General features: G+C 40.7%; 1 protein-coding gene and 1 long non-coding RNA gene across 3 annotated transcripts in view; one reads left to right on the top strand and one right to left on the bottom strand.

The window, feature by feature from the left end:
* Positions 1-22808, bottom strand: part of LOC145419259 (uncharacterized) — a 76529-nt gene that overhangs the window by 12609 nt on the left and 41112 nt on the right. The window lies entirely within an intron of this gene.
* On the top strand, positions 20190-21951 carry LOC145431970 (uncharacterized). The gene is made up of 2 exons (XR_013912305.1): positions 20190-21227; positions 21386-21951. It is a non-coding gene; the product is annotated as an uncharacterized LOC145431970 (long non-coding RNA).

Genomic DNA, 22808 nt, shown 5'->3' with positions numbered 1-22808 from the left:
ATGCCATCTGAACTGTGGTGTAATTATGAGGTCACAGGGGGACGTGAATTTATTCACAAAGTTGATAGAGAGTTTGGGTCATAACTCAAAGACGCAATGATGCAGTCAAATCATTTGGAATTAAATATCTCTGTCAGTGCGCCCCAGGGTGGCTGTGGCTACAATGTAGCTGCCATCACCAGTGTGTGAATGGGTGGATGACTGGATGTGTAAAGTGCTTTGGGGTCCTTAGGGACTAGTAAAGCGCTATGCAAATACAGGCCATTTACCATCTGTAAATTACAAGATTTAGAGGGTTCTGACATCACAGTCATCTTTCTGACATTGACATCCAGTCTCTCTGTTGTGATGTCAAATATCAATGCCAGATTCATCTCTCTGTTGTGATGTCAAATATCAATGCCAGATTCGTCTCTCTGTTGTGATGTCAAATATTAATGCCAGATTCATCTCTCTGTTGTGATGTCAGATATCAATGCCAGATTCGTCTCTCTGTTGTGATGTCAAATATTAATGCCAGATTCGTGTCTCTGTTGTGATGTCAAATATTAATGCCAGATTCGTCTCTCTGTTGTGATGTCAGATATCAATGGCAGATTCGTGTCTCTGTTGTGATGTCAAATATTAATGCCAGATTCGTGTCTCTGTTGTGATGTCAAATATTAATGCCAGATTCGTGTCTCTGTTGTGATGTCAAATATTAATGCCAGATTCGTGTCTCTGTTGTGATGTCAAATATTAATGCCAGATTCGTCTCTCTGTTGTGATGTCAAATATTAATGCCAGATTCGTGTCTCTGTTGTGATGTCAAATATTAATGCCAGATTCGTCTCTCTGTTGTGATGTCAAATATTAATGCCAGATTCGTCTCTCTGTTGTGATGTCAGATATTAATGCCAGATTCGTGTCTCTGTTGTGATGTCAAATATTAATGCCAGATTCGTCTCTCTGTTGTGATGTCAAATATCAATGCCAGATTCGTCTCTCTGTTGAACAGTATCCGGGTTTACACCAGCCCACCAGATTTCTTATTTGTGTTGCCCTGTAGTAATCCTGTAGGCAAGGGATGCCTAATCCTCCTTTATCTTTGGGAAGCTGAAGTGTTTTGAACTTAACTCTTGGCTTTTTACCCGCCCATATAAATCTTGAGAGGGTCCTATCCCACTCTACAAAGTATCTATCAGGGTTTTCTATAGAAACAGACTGGAATAAGTACAATATCTTTGGGAGCATATTCATTTTTATGATGTCCACTCTAGAAGAAATGCTTAGATAGACCATCTGCTAATATTTAGCATGATATCTTTTTTAAGTAGGGGGTAGTTGATTTCTTCCAAGCTAGTTATATCCATTGATAAGTTTATGCCCAGATATTTGATAGTTCTTTTGTCCCAGCTTAGTTTGTATTTGTTGAGCAGATTCTGGGGAGGGCTATAAAAGCTACTAAGAACTTGTGTTTTTTGTATATTCAATTTATATCCCGAGTATAGCCCATACTCCTTTAACACTGACATGAGCTCCATAAGTGATTCGGTAGGTTTTGATAAGTAAACCAAAATGTCATCTGCAAACAAGGCCAATTTCTGCTCACTTCCAGTGATATTAATCCCTTTTATGTTACCATTCTGCCTAATCCTTTCAGCCAATGGCTCTATAAAAATAGCAAATAAGAGTGGACTCAGTGGGCATCCTTGTCTTGTGGACCTTTCAAGCTTGAAAGCATCTGAAAGTTCACCGTTAATCTTTACTTTTGCAGTTGGGCTATTATACAAGGCCCTCAATATAGTGATGATGGACCCATTAAACCCATGGATTTTTTTTTAAAATATGAAAAAAATGTAACTTTTTCCTTCCGTCATACTTCAGAAATATAATACATTAATTTTTTGAACATTTTAAAACATTTAAGTTTGCTCGTTGTATTTATAAGATCCTACATTGACGTGCTCCACAATCATTGGTCAGTCATGTTAAAATCCATTATCAGTGGAAAACAAACCTGATCCTCTACTAGAGGCGATTGTGCAATACCTTTTAGACATAACACTCAGCAAACAGTTATTATTAGTTAAAGTCAGTGAGATTTGGAGTGATACATGACACATGACGGAATAAGACACGCAGACTTAGCATGACGAGCCGACGAGGAACATGTACACTGTGAATACATACAGAGGGAAAAGGGGACAGGAGATAAGACATGGACATAACTAAGCACAAGCAGAACATGATGGCTGGGGGGGAAACACACGTGACAGAAGGAATGGGTCACAAGGGAAAAACATGTAAACGAGACGGGAGAAAAGGACATTACTGAAATACATGAAGGGCCAGGGCTGGGACAGCCAACCAGTCACAGACAAAGAGCCACATCATACACCTGGGCGCACATGAACATCACCCATCCCTTCCTCTGTCCTGCGTTCAGTTTAGGGTATCGAACTCAGGACCCTAGCCTCATCAGGCCGGGGTCTTTGTGTGGAGTCTGGATGTTCTCTCGAGCTTCCTCCCACAGTCTAGGGACATGCAGTTAGTGGGGGTCTTCTCGCCCCGTTCACATTCACACAGAGATGAATTGAAGATCACCTTGTGGTTAGTGCCTTCTATTCGATGTACAGACTGAATAATAACACCTTCTAATTAGTTCTGTCTCCTATTGGTGCTCTTCTACGAGTGATCAGTGCTTGATGGCTTACTAAGCTTAACTTTTTTCCACAACATTGATAACAAACACACACAGAACAACAACAACATATGTTATCTAAAAAAAACTTGATTGGACCAAAGTTTTGATGTTCATCCTACATGTTTATTGAGATTGTCTAATGTCTGCGACGGTATCTTCTCCCACGTCTGCGGACACCCGAGGCCTTGTGGGGTCTCTTGTGTCTGCGAACGGGGCGAGAAGACCTCGCATGTCTGCGTCTATACCTGCGTCGTGGCATTGTCCAAAACGGCGGTACCTGCTCCACGTCACGGGTTCTATTTATGGACTCACCTGGCAACTTTAGTGATGTCACTGCTGATGTTGTCACTGTTGGTGTGACCTCATGACTCATTCATGCCATCTGAACTGTGGTGTAATTATGAGGTCACAGGGGGACGTGAATTTATTCACAAAGTTGATAGAGAGTTTGGGTCATAACTCAAAGACGCAATGATGCAGTCAAATCATTTGGAATTAAATATCTCTGTCAGTGCGCCCCAGGGTGGCTGTGGCTACAATGTAGCTGCCATCACCAGTGTGTGAATGGGTGGATGACTGGATGTGTAAAGTGCTTTGGGGTCCTTAGGGACTAGTAAAGCGCTATGCAAATACAGGCCATTTACCATCTGTAAATTACAAGATTTAGAGGGTTCTGACATCACAGTCATCTTTCTGACATTGACATCCAGTCTCTCTGTTGTGATGTCAAATATTAATGCCAGATTCGTCTCTCTGTTGTGATGTCAGATATCAATGCCAGATTCGTCTCTCTGTTGTGATGTCAAATATTAATGCCAGATTCGTGTCTCTGTTGTGATGTCAAATATTAATGCCAGATTCGTCTCTCTGTTGTGATGTCAAATATTAATGCCAGATTCGTCTCTCTGTTGTGATGTCAAATATTAATGCCAGATTCGTCTCTCTGTTGTGATGTCAAATATTAATGCCAGATTCGTCTCTCTGTTGTGATGTCAAATATTAATGCCAGATTCGTCTCTCTGTTGTGATGTCAAATATTAATGCCAGATTCGTCTCTCTGTTGTGATGTCAGATATCAATGCCAGATTCGTCTCTCTGTTGTGATGTCAGATATCAATGCCAGATTCGTCTCTCTGTTGTGATGTCAGATATCAATGCCAGATTCGTCTCTCTGTTGTGATGTCAAATATTAATGCCAGATTCGTGTCTCTGTTGTGATGTCAAATATTAATGCCAGATTCGTCTCTCTGTTGTGATGTCAGATATCAATGCCAGATTCGTGTCTCTGTTGTGATGTCAAATATTAATGCCAGATTCGTGTCTCTGTTGTGATGTCAGATATTAATGCCAGATTCGTCTCTCTGTTGTGATGTCAAATATTAATGCCAGATTCGTCTCTCTGTTGTGATGTCAAATATTAATGCCAGATTCGTCTCTCTGTTGTGATGTCAAATATTAATGCCAGATTCGTGTCTCTGTTGTGATGTCAAATATTAATGCCAGATTCGTCTCTCTGTTGTGATGTCAAATATTAATGCCAGATTCGTCTCTCTGTTGTGATGTCAAATATTAATGCCAGATTCGTGTCTCTGTTGTGATGTCAGATATTAATGCCAGATTCGTCTCTCTGTTGTGATGTCAGATATTAATGCCAGATTCGTGTCTCTGTTGTGATGTCAGATATTAATGCCAGATTCGTCTCTCTGTTGTGATGTCAAATATTAATGCCAGATTCGTCTCTCTGTTGTGATGTCAAATATTAATGCCAGATTCGTGTCTCTGTTGTGATGTCAAATATTAATGCCAGATTCGTCTCTCTGTTGTGATGTCAAATATTAATGCCAGATTCGTCTCTCTGTTGTGATGTCAGATATCAATGCCAGATTCGTCTCTCTGTTGTGATGTCAGATATTAATGCCAGATTCATCTCTCTGTTGTGATGTCAAATATTAATGCCAGATTCGTCTCTCTGTTGTGATGTCAAATATTAATGCCAGATTCGTCTCTCTGTTGTGATGTCAGATATTAATGCCAGATTCGTCTCTCTGTTGTGATGTCAGATATTAATGCCAGATTCATCTCTCTGTTGTGATGTCAAATATTAATGCCAGATTCGTCTCTCTGTTGTGATGTCAAATATTAATGCCAGATTCGTCTCTCTGTTGTGATGTCAAATATTAATGAAAGATTCGTGTCTCTGTTGAACAGTATCCGGGTTTACACCAGCCCACCAGATTTCTTATTTGTGTTGCCCTGTAGTAATCCTGTAGGCAAGGGATGCCTAATCCTCCTTTATCTTTGGGAAGCTGAAGTGTTTTGAACTTAACTCTTGGCTTTTTACCCGCCCATATAAATCTTGAGAGGGTCCTATCCCACTCTACAAAGTATCTATCAGGGTTTTCTATAGAAACAGACTGGAATAAGTACAATATCTTTGGGAGCATATTCATTTTTATGATGTCCACTCTAGAAGAAATGCTTAGATAGACCATCTGCTAATATTTAGCATGATATCTTTTTTAAGTAGGGGGTAGTTGATTTCTTCCAAGCTAGTTATATCCATTGATAAGTTTATGCCCAGATATTTGATAGTTCTTTTGTCCCAGCTTAGTTTGTATTTGTTGAGCAGATTCTGGGGAGGGCTATAAAAGCTACTAAGAACTTGTGTTTTTTGTATATTCAATTTATATCCCGAGTATAGCCCATACTCCTTTAACACTGACATGAGCTCCATAAGTGATTCGGTAGGTTTTGATAAGTAAACCAAAATGTCATCTGCAAACAAGGCCAATTTCTGCTCACTTCCAGTGATATTAATCCCTTTTATTTTACCATTCTGCCTAATCCTTTCAGCCTATGGCTCTATAAAAATAGCAAATAAGAGTGGACTCAGTGGGCATCCTTGTCTTGTGGACCTTTCAAGCTTGAAAGCATCTGAAAGTTCACCGTTAATCTTTACTTTTGCAGTTGGGCTATTATACAAGGCCCTCAATATAGTGATGATGGACCCATTAAACCCATGGATTTTTTTTTAAAATATGAAAAAAATGTAACTTTTTCCTTCCGTCATACTTCAGAAATATAATATATTAATATTTTGAACATTTTAAAACATTTAAGTTTGCTCGTTGTATTTATAAGATCCTACATTGACGTGCTCCACAATCATTGGTCAGTCATGTTAAAATCCATTATCAGTGGAAAACAAACCTGATCCTCTACTAGAGGCGATTGTGCAATACCTTTTAGACATAACACTCAGCAAACAGTTATTATTAGTTAAAGTCAGTGAGATTTGGAGTGATACATGACACATGACGGAATAAGACACGCAGACTTAGCATGACGAACCGACGAGGAACATGTACACTGTGAATACATACAGAGGGAAAAGGGGACAGGAGATAAGACATGGACATAACTAAGCACAAGCAGAACATGATGGCTGGGGGGGAAACACAGGTGACAGAAGGAATGGGTCACAAGGGAAAAACATGTAAACGAGACGGGAGAAAAGGACATTACTGAAATACATGAAGGGCCAGGGCTGGGACAGCCAACCAGTCACAGACAAAGAGCCACATCATACACCTGGGCGCACATGAACATCACCCATCCCTTCCTCTGTCCTGCGTTCAGTTTAGGGTATCGAACTCAGGACCCTAGCCTCATCAGGCCGGGGTCTTTGTGTGGAGTCTGGATGTTCTCTCGAGCTTCCTCCCACAGTCTAGGGACATGCAGTTAGTGGGGGTCTTCTCGCCCCGTTCACATTCACACAGAGATGAATTGAAGATCACCTTGTGGTTAGTGCCTTCTATTCGATGTACAGACTGAATAATAACACCTTCTAATTAGTTCTGTCTCCTATTGGTGCTCTTCTACGAGTGATCAGTGCTTGATGGCTTACTAAGCTTAACTTTTTTCCACAACATTGATAACAAACACACACAGAACAACAACAACATATGTTATCTAAAAAAAACTTGATTGGACCAAAGTTTTGATGTTCATCCTACATGTTTATTGAGATTGTCTAATGTCTGCGACGGTATCTTCTCCCACGTCTGCGGACACCCGAGGCCTTGTGGGGTCTCTTGTGTCTGCGAACGGGGCGAGAAGACCTCGCATGTCTGCGTCTATACCTGCGTCGTGGCATTGTCCAAAACGGCGGTACCTGCTCCACGTCACGGGTTCTATTTATGGACTCACCTGGCAACTTTAGTGATGTCACTGCTGATGTTGTCACTGTTGGTGTGACCTCATGACTCATTCATGCCATCTGAACTGTGGTGTAATTATGAGGTCACAGGGGGACGTGAATTTATTCACAAAGTTGATAGAGAGTTTGGGTCATAACTCAAAGACGCAATGATGCAGTCAAATCATTTGGAATTAAATATCTCTGTCAGTGCGCCCCAGGGTGGCTGTGGCTACAATGTAGCTGCCATCACCAGTGTGTGAATGGGTGGATGACTGGATGTGTAAAGTGCTTTGGGGTCCTTAGGGACTAGTAAAGCGCTATGCAAATACAGGCCATTTACCATCTGTAAATTACAAGATTTAGAGGGTTCTGACATCACAGTCATCTTTCTGACATTGACATCCAGTCTCTCTGTTGTGATGTCAAATATCAATGCCAGATTCATCTCTCTGTTGTGATGTCAAATATCAATGCCAGATTCGTCTCTCTGTTGTGATGTCAAATATTAATGCCAGATTCATCTCTCTGTTGTGATGTCAGATATCAATGCCAGATTCGTCTCTCTGTTGTGATGTCAAATATTAATGCCAGATTCGTGTCTCTGTTGTGATGTCAAATATTAATGCCAGATTCGTCTCTCTGTTGTGATGTCAGATATCAATGGCAGATTCGTGTCTCTGTTGTGATGTCAAATATTAATGCCAGATTCGTGTCTCTGTTGTGATGTCAAATATTAATGCCAGATTCGTGTCTCTGTTGTGATGTCAAATATCAATGCCAGATTCGTGTCTCTGTTGTGATGTCAAATATTAATGCCAGATTCGTGTCTCTGTTGTGATGTCAAATATTAATGCCAGATTCGTCTCTCTGTTGTGATGTCAAATATTAATGCCAGATTCGTGTCTCTGTTGTGATGTCAAATATTAATGCCAGATTCGTCTCTCTGTTGTGATGTCAAATATTAATGCCAGATTCGTCTCTCTGTTGTGATGTCAGATATTAATGCCAGATTCGTGTCTCTGTTGTGATGTCAAATATTAATGCCAGATTCGTCTCTCTGTTGTGATGTCAAATATCAATGCCAGATTCGTCTCTCTGTTGAACAGTATCCGGGTTTACACCAGCCCACCAGATTTCTTATTTGTGTTGCCCTGTAGTAATCCTGTAGGCAAGGGATGCCTAATCCTCCTTTATCTTTGGGAAGCTGAAGTGTTTTGAACTTAACTCTTGGCTTTTTACCCGCCCATATAAATCTTGAGAGGGTCCTATCCCACTCTACAAAGTATCTATCAGGGTTTTCTATAGAAACAGACTGGAATAAGTACAATATCTTTGGGAGCATATTCATTTTTATGATGTCCACTCTAGAAGAAATGCTTAGATAGACCATCTGCTAATATTTAGCATGATATCTTTTTTAAGTAGGGGGTAGTTGATTTCTTCCAAGCTAGTTATATCCATTGATAAGTTTATGCCCAGATATTTGATAGTTCTTTTGTCCCAGCTTAGTTTGTATTTGTTGAGCAGATTCTGGGGAGGGCTATAAAAGCTACTAAGAACTTGTGTTTTTTGTATATTCAATTTATATCCCGAGTATAGCCCATACTCCTTTAACACTGACATGAGCTCCATAAGTGATTCGGTAGGTTTTGATAAGTAAACCAAAATGTCATCTGCAAACAAGGCCAATTTCTGCTCACTTCCAGTGATATTAATCCCTTTTATGTTACCATTCTGCCTAATCCTTTCAGCCAATGGCTCTATAAAAATAGCAAATAAGAGTGGACTCAGTGGGCATCCTTGTCTTGTGGACCTTTCAAGCTTGAAAGCATCTGAAAGTTCACCGTTAATCTTTACTTTTGCAGTTGGGCTATTATACAAGGCCCTCAATATAGTGATGATGGACCCATTAAACCCATGGATTTTTTTTTAAAATATGAAAAAAATGTAACTTTTTCCTTCCGTCATACTTCAGAAATATAATACATTAATTTTTTGAACATTTTAAAACATTTAAGTTTGCTCGTTGTATTTATAAGATCCTACATTGACGTGCTCCACAATCATTGGTCAGTCATGTTAAAATCCATTATCAGTGGAAAACAAACCTGATCCTCTACTAGAGGCGATTGTGCAATACCTTTTAGACATAACACTCAGCAAACAGTTATTATTAGTTAAAGTCAGTGAGATTTGGAGTGATACATGACACATGACGGAATAAGACACGCAGACTTAGCATGACGAGCCGACGAGGAACACGTACACTGTGAATACATACAGAGGGAAAAGGGGACAGGAGATAAGACATGGACATAACTAAGCACAAGCAGAACATGATGGCTGGGGGGGAAACACAGGTGACAGAAGGAATGGGTCACAAGGGAAAAACATGTAAACGAGACGGGAGAAAAGGACATTACTGAAATACATGAAGGGCCAGGGCTGGGACAGCCAACCAGTCACAGACAAAGAGCCACATCATACACCTGGGCGCACATGAACATCACCCATCCCTTCCTCTGTCCTGCGTTCAGTTTAGGGTATCGAACTCAGGACCCTAGCCTCATCAGGCCGGGGTCTTTGTGTGGAGTCTGGATGTTCTCTCGAGCTTCCTCCCACAGTCTAGGGACATGCAGTTAGTGGGGGTCTTCTCGCCCCGTTCACATTCACACAGAGATGAATTGAAGATCACCTTGTGGTTAGTGCCTTCTATTCGATGTACAGACTGAATAATAACACCTTCTAATTAGTTCTGTCTCCTATTGGTGCTCTTCTACGAGTGATCAGTGCTTGATGGCTTACTAAGCTTAACTTTTTTCCACAACATTGATAACAAACACACACAGAACAACAACAACATATGTTATCTAAAAAAAACTTGATTGGACCAAAGTTTTGATGTTCATCCTACATGTTTATTGAGATTGTCTAATGTCTGCGACGGTATCTTCTCCCACGTCTGCGGACACCCGAGGCCTTGTGGGGTCTCTTGTGTCTGCGAACGGGGCGAGAAGACCTCGCATGTCTGCGTCTATACCTGCGTCGTGGCATTGTCCAAAACGGCGGTACCTGCTCCACGTCACGGGTTCTATTTATGGACTCACCTGGCAACTTTAGTGATGTCACTGCTGATGTTGTCACTGTTGGTGTGACCTCATGACTCATTCATGCCATCTGAACTGTGGTGTAATTATGAGGTCACAGGGGGACGTGAATTTATTCACAAAGTTGATAGAGAGTTTGGGTCATAACTCAAAGACGCAATGATGCAGTCAAATCATTTGGAATTAAATATCTCTGTCAGTGCGCCCCAGGGTGGCTGTGGCTACAATGTAGCTGCCATCACCAGTGTGTGAATGGGTGGATGACTGGATGTGTAAAGTGCTTTGGGGTCCTTAGGGACTAGTAAAGCGCTATGCAAATACAGGCCATTTACCATCTGTAAATTACAAGATTTAGAGGGTTCTGACATCACAGTCATCTTTCTGACATTGACATCCAGTCTCTCTGTTGTGATGTCAAATATTAATGCCAGATTCGTCTCTCTGTTGTGATGTCAGATATCAATGCCAGATTCGTCTCTCTGTTGTGATGTCAGATATTAATGCCAGATTCGTGTCTCTGTTGTGATGTCAAATATTAATGCCAGATTCGTCTCTCTGTTGTGATGTCAAATATTAATGCCAGATTCGTCTCTCTGTTGTGATGTCAAATATTAATGCCAGATTCGTCTCTCTGTTGTGATGTCAAATATTAATGCCAGATTCGTCTCTCTGTTGTGATGTCAAATATTAATGCCAGATTCGTCTCTCTGTTGTGATGTCAAATATTAATGCCAGATTCGTCTCTCTGTTGTGATGTCAGATATCAATGCCAGATTCGTCTCTCTGTTGTGATGTCAGATATCAATGCCAGATTCGTCTCTCTGTTGTGATGTCAGATATCAATGCCAGATTCGTCTCTCTGTTGTGATGTCAAATATTAATGCCAGATTCGTGTCTCTGTTGTGATGTCAAATATTAATGCCAGATTCGTCTCTCTGTTGTGATGTCAGATATCAATGCCAGATTCGTGTCTCTGTTGTGATGTCAAATATTAATGCCAGATTCGTGTCTCTGTTGTGATGTCAGATATTAATGCCAGATTCGTCTCTCTGTTGTGATGTCAAATATTAATGCCAGATTCGTCTCTCTGTTGTGATGTCAAATATTAATGCCAGATTCGTCTCTCTGTTGTGATGTCAAATATTAATGCCAGATTCGTGTCTCTGTTGTGATGTCAAATATTAATGCCAGATTCGTCTCTCTGTTGTGATGTCAAATATTAATGCCAGATTCGTCTCTCTGTTGTGATGTCAAATATTAATGCCAGATTCGTGTCTCTGTTGTGATGTCAGATATTAATGCCAGATTCGTCTCTCTGTTGTGATGTCAGATATTAATGCCAGATTCGTGTCTCTGTTGTGATGTCAGATATTAATGCCAGATTCGTCTCTCTGTTGTGATGTCAAATATTAATGCCAGATTCGTCTCTCTGTTGTGATGTCAAATATTAATGCCAGATTCGTGTCTCTGTTGTGATGTCAAATATTAATGCCAGATTCGTCTCTCTGTTGTGATGTCAAATATTAATGCCAGATTCGTCTCTCTGTTGTGATGTCAGATATCAATGCCAGATTCGTCTCTCTGTTGTGATGTCAGATATTAATGCCAGATTCATCTCTCTGTTGTGATGTCAAATATTAATGCCAGATTCGTCTCTCTGTTGTGATGTCAAATATTAATGCCAGATTCGTCTCTCTGTTGTGATGTCAGATATTAATGCCAGATTCGTCTCTCTGTTGTGATGTCAGATATTAATGCCAGATTCATCTCTCTGTTGTGATGTCAAATATTAATGCCAGATTCGTCTCTCTGTTGTGATGTCAAATATTAATGCCAGATTCGTCTCTCTGTTGTGATGTCAAATATTAATGAAAGATTCGTGTCTCTGTTGAACAGTATCCGGGTTTACACCAGCCCACCAGATTTCTTATTTGTGTTGCCCTGTAGTAATCCTGTAGGCAAGGGATGCCTAATCCTCCTTTATCTTTGGGAAGCTGAAGTGTTTTGAACTTAACTCTTGGCTTTTTACCCGCCCATATAAATCTTGAGAGGGTCCTATCCCACTCTACAAAGTATCTATCAGGGTTTTCTATAGAAACAGACTGGAATAAGTACAATATCTTTGGGAGCATATTCATTTTTATGATGTCCACTCTAGAAGAAATGCTTAGATAGACCATCTGCTAATATTTAGCATGATATCTTTTTTAAGTAGGGGGTAGTTGATTTCTTCCAAGCTAGTTATATCCATTGATAAGTTTATGCCCAGATATTTGATAGTTCTTTTGTCCCAGCTTAGTTTGTATTTGTTGAGCAGATTCTGGGGAGGGCTATAAAAGCTACTAAGAACTTGTGTTTTTTGTATATTCAATTTATATCCCGAGTATAGCCCATACTCCTTTAACACTGACATGAGCTCCATAAGTGATTCGGTAGGTTTTGATAAGTAAACCAAAATGTCATCTGCAAACAAGGCCAATTTCTGCTCACTTCCAGTGATATTAATCCCTTTTATTTTACCATTCTGCCTAATCCTTTCAGCCAATGGCTCTATAAAAATAGCAAATAAGAGTGGACTCAGTGGGCATCCTTGTCTTGTGGACCTTTCAAGCTTGAAAGCATCTGAAAGTTCACCGTTAATCTTTACTTTTGCAGTTGGGCTATTATACAAGGCCCTCAATATAGTGATGATGGACCCATTAAACCCATGGATTTTTTTTTAAAATATGAAAAAAATGTAACTTTTTCCTTCCGTCATACTTCAGAAATATAATATATTAATATTTTGAACATTTTAAAACATTTAAGTTTGCTCGTTGTATTTATAAGATCCTACATTGACGTGCTCCACAATCATTGGTCAGTCATGTTAAAATCCATTATCAGTGGAAAACAAACCTGATCCTCTACTAGAGGCGATTGTGCAATACCTTTTAGACATAACACTCAGCAAACAGTTATTATTAGTTAAAGTCAGTGAGATTTGGAGTGATACATGACACATGACGGAATAAGACACGCAGACTTAGCATGACGAACCGACGAGGAACATGTACACTGTGAATACATACAGAGGGAAAAGGGGACAGGAGATAAGACATGGACATAACTAAGCACAAGCAGAACATGATGGCTGGGGGGGAAACACACGTGACAGAAGGAATGGGTCACAAGGGAAAAACATGTAAACGAGACGGGAGAAAAGGACATTACTGAAATACATGAAGGGCCAGGGCTGGGACAGCCAACCAGTCACAGACAAAGAGCCACATCATACACCTGGGCGCACATGAACATCACCCATCCCTTCCTCTGTCCTGCGTTCAGTTTAGGGTATCGAACTCAGGACCCTAGCCTCATCAGGCCGGGGTCTTTGTGTGGAGTCTGGATGTTCTCTCGAGCTTCCTCCCACAGTCTAGGGACATGCAGTTAGTGGGGGTCTTCTCGCCCCGTTCACATTCACACAGAGATGAATTGAAGATCACCTTGTGGTTAGTGCCTTCTATTCGATGTACAGACTGAATAATAACACCTTCTAATTAGTTCTGTCTCCTATTGGTGCTCTTCTACGAGTAATCAGTGCTTGATGGCTTACTAAGCTTAACTTTTTTCCACAACATTGATAACAAACACACACAAAACAACAACAACATATGTTATCTAAAAAAAACTTGATTGGACCAAAGTTTTGATGTTCATCCTACATGTTTATTGAGATTGTCTAATGTCTGCGACGGTATCTTCTCCCACGTCTGCGGACACCCGAGGCCTTGTGGGGTCTCTTGTGTCTGCGAACGGGGCGAGAAGACCTCGCATGTCTGCGTCTATACCTGCGTCGTGGCATTGTCCAAAACGGCGGTACCTGCTCCACGTCACGGGTTCTATTTATGGACTCACCTGGCAACTTTAGTGATGTCACTGCTGATGTTGTCACTGTTGGTGTGACCTCATGACTCATTCATGCCATCTGAACTGTGGTGTAATTATGAGGTCACAGGGGGACGTGAATTTATTCACAAAGTTGATAGAGAGTTTGGGTCATAACTCAAAGACGCAATGATGCAGTCAAATCATTTGGAATTAAATATCTCTGTCAGTGCGCCCCAGGGTGGCTGTGGCTACAATGTAGCTGCCATCACCAGTGTGTGAATGGGTGGATGACTGGATGTGTAAAGTGCTTTGGGGTCCTTAGGGACTAGTAAAGCGCTATGCAAATACAGGCCATTTACCATCTGTAAATTACAAGATTTAGAGGGTTCTGACATCACAGTCATCTTTCTGACATTGACATCCAGTCTCTCTGTTGTGATGTCAAATATTAATGCCAGATTCATCTCTCTGTTGTGATGTCAGATATCAATGCCAGATTCATCTCTCTGTTGTGATGTCAAATATCAATGCCAGATTCGTCTCTCTGTTGTGATGTCAGATATCAATGCCAGATTCGTGTCTCTGTTGTGATGTCAAATATCAATGCCAGATTCGTCTCTCTGTTGTGATGTCAGATATCAATGCCAGATTCGTGTCTCTGTTGTGATGTCAAATATTAATGCCAGATTCGTCTCTCTGTTGTGATGTCAAATATCAATGCCAGATTCGTGTCTCTGTTGTGATGTCAAATATTAATGCCAAATTCGTCTCTCTGTTGTGATGTCAGATATTAATGCCAGATTCGTCTCTCTGTTGTGATTTCAGATATCAATGCCAGATTCATCTCTCTGTTGTGATGTCAAATATCATTGCCAGATTCGTCTCTCTGTTGTGATGTCAGATATTAATGCCAGATTCATCTCTCTGTTGTGATATCAAATATCAATGCCAGATTCGTCTCTCTGTTGTGATGTCAGATATTAATGCCAGATTCGTCTCTCTGTTGTGATGTCAAATATTAATGCCAGATTCGTCTCTCTGTTGTGATGTCAAATATCAATGCCAGATTCGTCTCTCTGTTGTGATGTCAGATATCAATGCCAGATTCGTCTCTCTGTTGTGATGTCAGATATTAATGCCAGATTCGTCTCTCTGTTGTGATGTCAGATATCAAGGCCAGATTCGTCTCTCTGTTGAACAGTATCCGGGTTTACACCAGCCCACCAGATTTCTTATTTGTGTTGCCCTGTAGTAATCTTGTAGGCAAGGGATGCCTAATCCTCCTTTATCTTTGGGAAGCTGAAGTGTTTTGAACTTAGCTTCTTGGCTTTTTACCCGCCCATATAAATCTTGAGAGGGTCCTATCCCACTCTACAAAGTATCTATCAGGGTTTTCTATAGAAACAGACTGGAATAAGTTTAATATCTTTGGGAGCATATTCATTTTTATGATGTCCACTCTAGAAGAAATGCTTAGATAGACCATCTGCTAATATTTAGCATGATATCTTTTTTAAGTAGGGGGTAGTTGATTTCTTCCAAGCTAGTTATATCCATTGATAAGTTTATGCCCAGATATTTGATAGTTCTTTTGTCCCAGCTTAGTTTGTATTTGTTGAGCAGATTCTGGGGAGGGCTATAAAAGCTACTAAGAACTTGTGTTTTTTGTATATTCAATTTATATCCCGAGTATAGCCCATACTCCTTTAACACTGACATGAGCTCCATAAGTGATTCGGTAGGTTTTGATAAGTAAACCAAAATGTCATCTGCAAACAAGGCCAATTTCTGCTCACTTCCAGTGATATTAATCCCTTTTATGTTACCATTCTGCCTAATCCTTTCAGCCAATGGCTCTATAAAAATAGCAAATAAGAGTGGACTCAGTGGGCATCCTTGTCTTGTGGACCTTTCAAGCTTGAAAGCATCTGAAAGTTCACCGTTAATCTTTACTTTTGCAGTTGGGCTATTATACAAGGCCCTCAATATAGTGATGATGGACCCATTAAACCCATGGATTTTTTTTTAAAATATGAAAAAAATGTAACTTTTTCCTTCCGTCATACTTCAGAAATATAATACATTAATATTTTGAACATTTTAAAACATTTAAGTTTGCTCGTTGTATTTATAAGATCCTACATTGACGTGCTCCACAATCATTGGTCAGTCATGTTAAAATCCATTATCAGTGGAAAACAAACCTGATCCTCTACTAGAGGCGATTGTGCAATACCTTTTAGACATAACACTCAGCAAACAGTTATTATTAGTTAAAGTCAGTGAGATTTGGAGTGATACATGACACATGACGGAATAAGACACGCAGACTTAGCATGACGAACCGACGAGGAACACGTACACTGTGAATACATACAGAGGGAAAAGGGGACAGGAGATAAGACATGGACATAACTAAGCACAAACAGAACATGATGGCTGGAAAACACACGTGACCAATAATAGTAGACCTGTGCTACATTTGTCCAGCTAGGCAACACATATTTCTGCATAAGAGATACATGAGACACCCTTTAAATAAGCAAATTTCATGTTTAAAACATGGAAATGCAGCCAAAATGGACCATACAATGGCCTCAGTGAACACATCAGCACATAAGTAGAGATAAGGAAACTCAATCACATTAGATATTAATATTACTATGAGTAAATTATATATATTATATATTCTGTTATATGGTTTAAAGAATACAATGTGATAATCACACAGGAGAACGCTGTTTCCAGTTATACAAATTTATTTTATTTCACTATTAAAGAAACCAATTATGTAAATAAAAGCTCACCACAAGAACATCTCCCAACCCAGTCTTACAAAGTTGCAGTTACAATAAAAAATGGGTAGGGAACATGAACTGTTGGTGAGCTAAAAAACAATCCTGGTGCTGATGCTTGTCATTGAACGTTTTGGACAGAGCTCTTGATTGAAATGCCTACCGTTGTGTGTAGGCATTTCGGTCCAGATGTTATGGAGTTCAGTTCAGCTAAGATGTATTTCTAAAGCACCGGATCGCAAAAATAGCCGCTTCTCGGCTGTTTATATTGTAAGGTAAAGACCATACAATATAAGAGAGAAAACCCCCCAACAATCAGATGATCCCCTGTGAGCAAACCCTTGATGACAGTGTCTGTGAAGGTTATCAGTCATCAAGACCATAGTAGTCTAAGGAGCTTGGAAAGAAAAGCGCCTGGACTTCTTTAAGTTAAAGAAGTCCAGGCGCTTTTCTCCAAGCTCCTTAGACTTGGTGACGGTGGGAAAGAAAAACTCCCTTTTAACAGGAAGAAACTTTCGGCAGAACCAGGCTCAGTGAGGGGCGGCCATCTGCCTCGACCGGTTGGGGGGGGGGGCACAGCTGTTATAACCCCTGACGCAGCATAGCTTCTAATTCTGAAAGATACGTAGATACCTTAAACCTGCACTCTATGCAGGACACCAAGCGATGACACGACTTGCAGTACTATAGGAGTCTATGCAGAAACAGTTTTCTCTCTTGAATCTCTGTAATTTTTTTGCTACTGAGTGTCTGGGTGCAGTCACTCATTTTGGGCCAATTAAATCAAATGAACTTCCATTGTCTAAGTTATAGCCCTATTGAACCTGCGTTAACCAGCTTTAATAGGGAGGGCCAAAGTCGTAGTTGTGCTAAATTTCCTCGAATTCTCCTCGGAGATTTTCGAGTAGCTTCCTTTGTTCTTGAAAGTTCTTTTCCATTTGTCTCATCGCTTCCCGTCCATTGCACATCTTTTTGGTAAGGTCACTAACCGTATTTTCTAAGGCCTTATTTTGTTGTTTGAGTATGTCAACTTGGACATCGTAGTTGTTTATCAGATTGTTATGTTCTTCCTGTGAAACTTTGGGAGTCTGAGCTTGGGTTTGCAACGCCATGTCTTCTGTTTTCAAGGCTTCCTGTAAATCATACTGATTTTTCTTGACCTCTTCAAGCTCTCTTTTCATTTCCTCAAATTCATGGCACAACAACTCCTTTTCTCTGTTGGTCACTTCAAAATCATGTTCGGAGTCTTTCTCAGTGGCTTTGGAGATCCGTGATTCTCCTTTCACACCCTCATCGTGTGGTTTCAGTTCTTTTTGAGAATCACCACTCCTTTTGGAAAGCTCCTGGAGGTCCTGTTCAAGAAGTTCGTTATGCCGCCTCAATATGTCAATTTCATGTGCAAAGCATTGGCGTTCCAGGGTCTGTCTGAGCTGTTCACTGTCCGTTGTTTTGTTTTCCTCATTCATGATCCTTTTTCTTTCTTCACTCTCTTGTAACTCTTTAAAGGCTGTGTTTGCCTGATGGAGCTCAGTTTTAACAGCCTGTATTTCCTGTTGCATGTCATCTTTTTCCTTTTCAAAGTCCCTTTTCAGCTCACACATGCGTTTTACCGTCACATCATTTTCCTCTCTTAAAGACTGGTTGTCCTTTTCCATGTCTCCCACTTTTATAACCAAGCCTGTCTTGCTGCTTTGCAACTCTCTGATTTCTGCTTCCATTTCCTGCATCACCTCTTTCTGTTGCTGGATCTCTTTGGTTTTGGAGCTGTTTAAATCCTTTAGAATTTGGTTACAATATTCCAGCTCTTGAATTTTGAAGTGAATTGTTTCATTCTCTAGTTGCAGGTCTCTTTTCCTCTTGTTTTTAGAGAACCCACTTCGTTTGAAGAGAACTTCAATGTTTTTTTGGAGAATCTTGTTCTCATTTATGAGCTCTCTTTTTTGCTCCTTAAGGTCGGCGTTCTCGACTTTAAGGTCACGTATGGTAGAGTTTTGTTGTTTGAGAGTTTTATTCTCATTTTTCAGCTCTTTGATTTGCTGTTTAAGTTTTTCGTTCTCGGCTCTCATGTTGCATACAACAGGATTTGACAGACTCATATTTCAAATTGAAGTTGATGCTAAATCTCTGTACCAACTAAAAGATTTTTTAAAAATACCGTCAACTGTGTCAGAAACGCAAGTTTCCAGTAGTTTCCTGCCTAGTGAATTCTTCCACTCTCTTTGAAAGGCTGACAAGAGTGAGAACCTCTCCCCTATTTATAGGTTTTCGTGTGCTGATGTCATAAAGAAGACCAGAGATCAAAGGGATTCTGGTGAAACGTCACTGTGTCTGGTCTGGGCAGTTCTGAATTGAATAATAACAAAATGACGGGGGGCGTGTCTGGTAGCCATGTGAAGACGTGTTGTACAGGGCTCCTCAATGGACTAACTTGTTTCATAATTCCATTGCTCCAAAACTAACGAACTTTTAACAACAGTACGATAACACGCCCGTGTGCTGCTCTGAGGCACTTTTTACATCTTCAAGGCTACGGTGTACGAAATATGAGCAAAACTAGATCGGGGAAAGAGCAGGCCGCAAAAGCCTCGGACCTGTCACGGTTGTTAAAGAGTGGACTCAGGCGCGGAGCTCAGAAATAATGACAGTGCATTTATTTACAGTGCAGCAATGTGACAACAGCTCAAATGTGCAACAATGGTGATAGTGCGTCCCTCCTTCCGTGTAAGCCCGTGCGTGGTAGTGAGTGCCCGTCTCTCCTCCAAGTGCTTCCTTAGTGTCCGTAAATCCTCCGTCAATCCCTGGGTGAACACACACACACACGACAGCAGAATGAGTACGAAGATCAGACAGCACTTCAATAACGTTAGCGACTCAAAAACACTACCAGGCTTAGTGCAATACTCCAGCGCTGTCTGTCGCTCAGCCACACCATTAAGTAGCCCTGCTACTAGTTGATTGGCAGCAGCTGGTGGATTGACTGCAGGTGCGGCAGCTCCGGGCGACAGCACTTCCGGGTCGGAGGTAGCCTGTTGCTAGGTTACCTCCTAGCACATCACAGCGGAGCCGGAGGGGAAGACAGGGCGATAGGAGAGACATATTCACACTGTGGTATCGCAAGATATAAGTGGTTATATAAATATATGAGTATACATAATAGTTATTATTCATAGATACCTACATCCTAAGTTCCTGTTATTCTTCTGAAAGAAACAGAATGAATGTGTTGTTACAATGGTAATGCCAGGAGAGGCAGTATTAGTTCTGTGTTACATTAATGTGTAAGGAAGTGGAAGAAGTGTGTGTCCTGTAGGAGGCAGTAGAAAATGGATGCTCATGTTCTGTACATGCCCTGAAAGTAAGGTTCAGTAAACCAGTGCAACGATACTCCGGTGTAAGGCTCAGTTATTGTATTTTTATTTTTTGAAGATGCAACACACACGCACACAGATATACACACACTGGCAGGTCGACCGGTCAGGGCGCCGTCAGATCCTGACAGGACCATGCTGAGGACAGACCGGAGGCACCACCATAGCTGGACTGGCCATCGGGCATACCGGGCATTTGCCCGGTGGGCCGCTGGCGATTTTTTGTTTTTATGGGCCGATGGGTTTTTTTTTTTTTTTTTTAGGAAGGGTATATATAATGAAAGGTGTTGGATTGGCCAATTGGTCATGATCGACTCTGGGCTGGACCAATTACAGCCGAGGAGGCTGGCTGCACCCTCCCCCTTCTTTAGCAATCACGTGATTTTCGCGCATTGCATGCCGGGAACTCGTGGCAAAACAATCCAAGTACCGCATCAAATGCAAACATTTGCAGCATCGCAAAACGTTCATTCTCCGGTTCCAAAAAATCAAAGGAGTGAAAGAGTGGACAAAAGACAGCGTGCTGCCCAACTTTCACCACGCTCAGATTTATAATTATACGCTTCTTGGAGTGAGTGCATACACTCATGAACTTTAGTAACTTCAGGTCACTGCAACATGCCCGGGTACAGTTTACCGACGGATGGGTGCAGGACCTTGAAATGCACCGTGTAGAACGAAAGACTATTGTACATATCATAAGTTTACCAGTCTCACAAATCGTCTTCATAAATACACATTCATTAACAGTTTATTAATAGGACCTTTAAGCTCAACGGTAATTAATTAGTAGTGGAAATAATTTCTGGTAGTGTAACAGTGTTTATGTGGTATTATTCCACTTGCCACAAATATCAGTGTAATGGGGAAACAGCGCCCCCCCCTCTCGGTGTGGCTGGCTGCAGTAATCGCTGCCAGTCTGCCGTAGCTATACGAGAGGTGAGTTGTATTGTTCCGCACACAATATAGCTAAGTAGTACAGACACATAAAACATGTTTGATTAGCTGAAGAGCACCGAGTGTAATAAGTGCTTAGTGGACACATGTCCAACACCAGTTTTATGTACTTTTCATTTGTTTATTAATGTGTGAAACTGTATGCTAAAGCGGAATGCTAATGAGATGTTCTGCCGTAGTGTGCTGTGCGGAGTGGTGTGTGGCGAGCCTGTGCACTGATAATACACCGTTGTTTCCATTCAGGTACATCATTTGTTGTTGCTGTTATTTTATTGTATATTAGAAATTGTAATATTGCTGCAGTAATCGCTGCCAGTCTGCCGCAGCCATACGAGAGTGTGCTGTGCGGAGTGGTGTATGGCGAGCCTGTGCACTGATAATACACCGTTGTTTCCATTTAGGAAATAAAGTGGCAACGATCGATCAGAGACTGTCTTTTTAAAAACACTACACAACGCAGAGTCGAGGAGTCTGTTTGGGCCGAACTGTTGCAGCGGGATGAAGCAGAAACCGGTTACAGTAGCATTACAGAAATGTAGCAGTGACAATAATATTGTAATCGCAATGGACAATTAGTGATACAAAACAACTGTTTTATCCTGTGAATAAAAGTATATGTTTTTGTCAGTGTACCATGGTTATAACAGAAGCGAAACGCAATATTGTGTCAGAACAATTCACTATTTATGCACAATAAACAAAGGAGCATAGCGCGACAATTTCTGTTCAGCGCCAGACTTGCTTGTAACCTATATCACCAATTATGTTAAGAAAAATGACGTATTAACTACTACAAAACTCTGACCTTTGTGGGAATGCTTGGAGCAGACTAACATGTGAGCTGGGGTGTTCTGAGACGTTATATTTGGTATATCCAGACCATCCATCGGCTCTTACTTTGGAAACATGGCTTAAAAAATTTTCACTTCAAAAAAAAAAAAAAAAAAAGGATCTCTTTACCCGTCGGCTTCCTGTGGCTGTCATGCGACCGGCTATTGCAGTTAATAATACAACAGCTTCTTGCCATTTTTTGGGTTTCTTTTTATCGCTGTGTAAGTGAGTTCAATTGAAAGCCTGCGTGCGCTAGTACCTCTTGCCACAAGTTCCCAGAATCCTTTGCGGTTTTATCCCTGAATGACGTCACATTTTCAATCTTTATCCTGGTGGGCCGGTCAAAATGGGGTCAAAATGCCCGGGCCGATTTTTTGTCCCAGTCCAGCCTTGGGCACCACCCCATGACATGAGTGAGATTATGAGAGCTATTGCTAGCTCTGAAAAGACGATATTGGACCGTACCGATTCAAGCACGAAAGATTTATTATTCCAGAGGTTGGGACATATTTTTTCTGCACCTGCATTTTGGTACCTGAATGGCAAGCTCGCAAAGTCATCTGCTCTTCGTTTTATAAGCTGGAATGTTAAAGGTATAAATAATCCGGTTAAACGCACAAGGGCTTTTACTCATTTAAAATCATTGAGATCCGATGTTGTATATCTGCAGGAAACACACCTCCGATCAAGTGAACAAATTCAACTAATTAAACTGTTTCTCTGCTTGTCTGCATTGCCACAAATTGTTCTATTTGGTGATGTATCATAGAACTGTACTATATAGTGTATGTACGTTTCTGTGTTTGCTAGTAACTACCATCAACCTAAGGTCTCAGCTAATTTATCTTTGCAGAGATGTTCATTTGATTGTAACAGCAGTAGGAAAGAGCAGTAACAAGAGTAGGACAGCTAAGCTAATTATGGCTAAACATTTGGAATTTAATGAAAGCAAAAATTGACCTTGCAAAGATGGATAGGTTTATTTAGAAAGTC

Source organism: Astatotilapia calliptera, chromosome 11 (assembly GCF_964374335.1).
Source record: "Astatotilapia calliptera chromosome 11, fAstCal68.1, whole genome shotgun sequence".
In the NCBI taxonomy this organism is placed as follows: domain Eukaryota; kingdom Metazoa; phylum Chordata; class Actinopteri; order Cichliformes; family Cichlidae; genus Astatotilapia; species Astatotilapia calliptera.
This window is presented reverse-complemented; position numbering and strand designations above follow the sequence as displayed.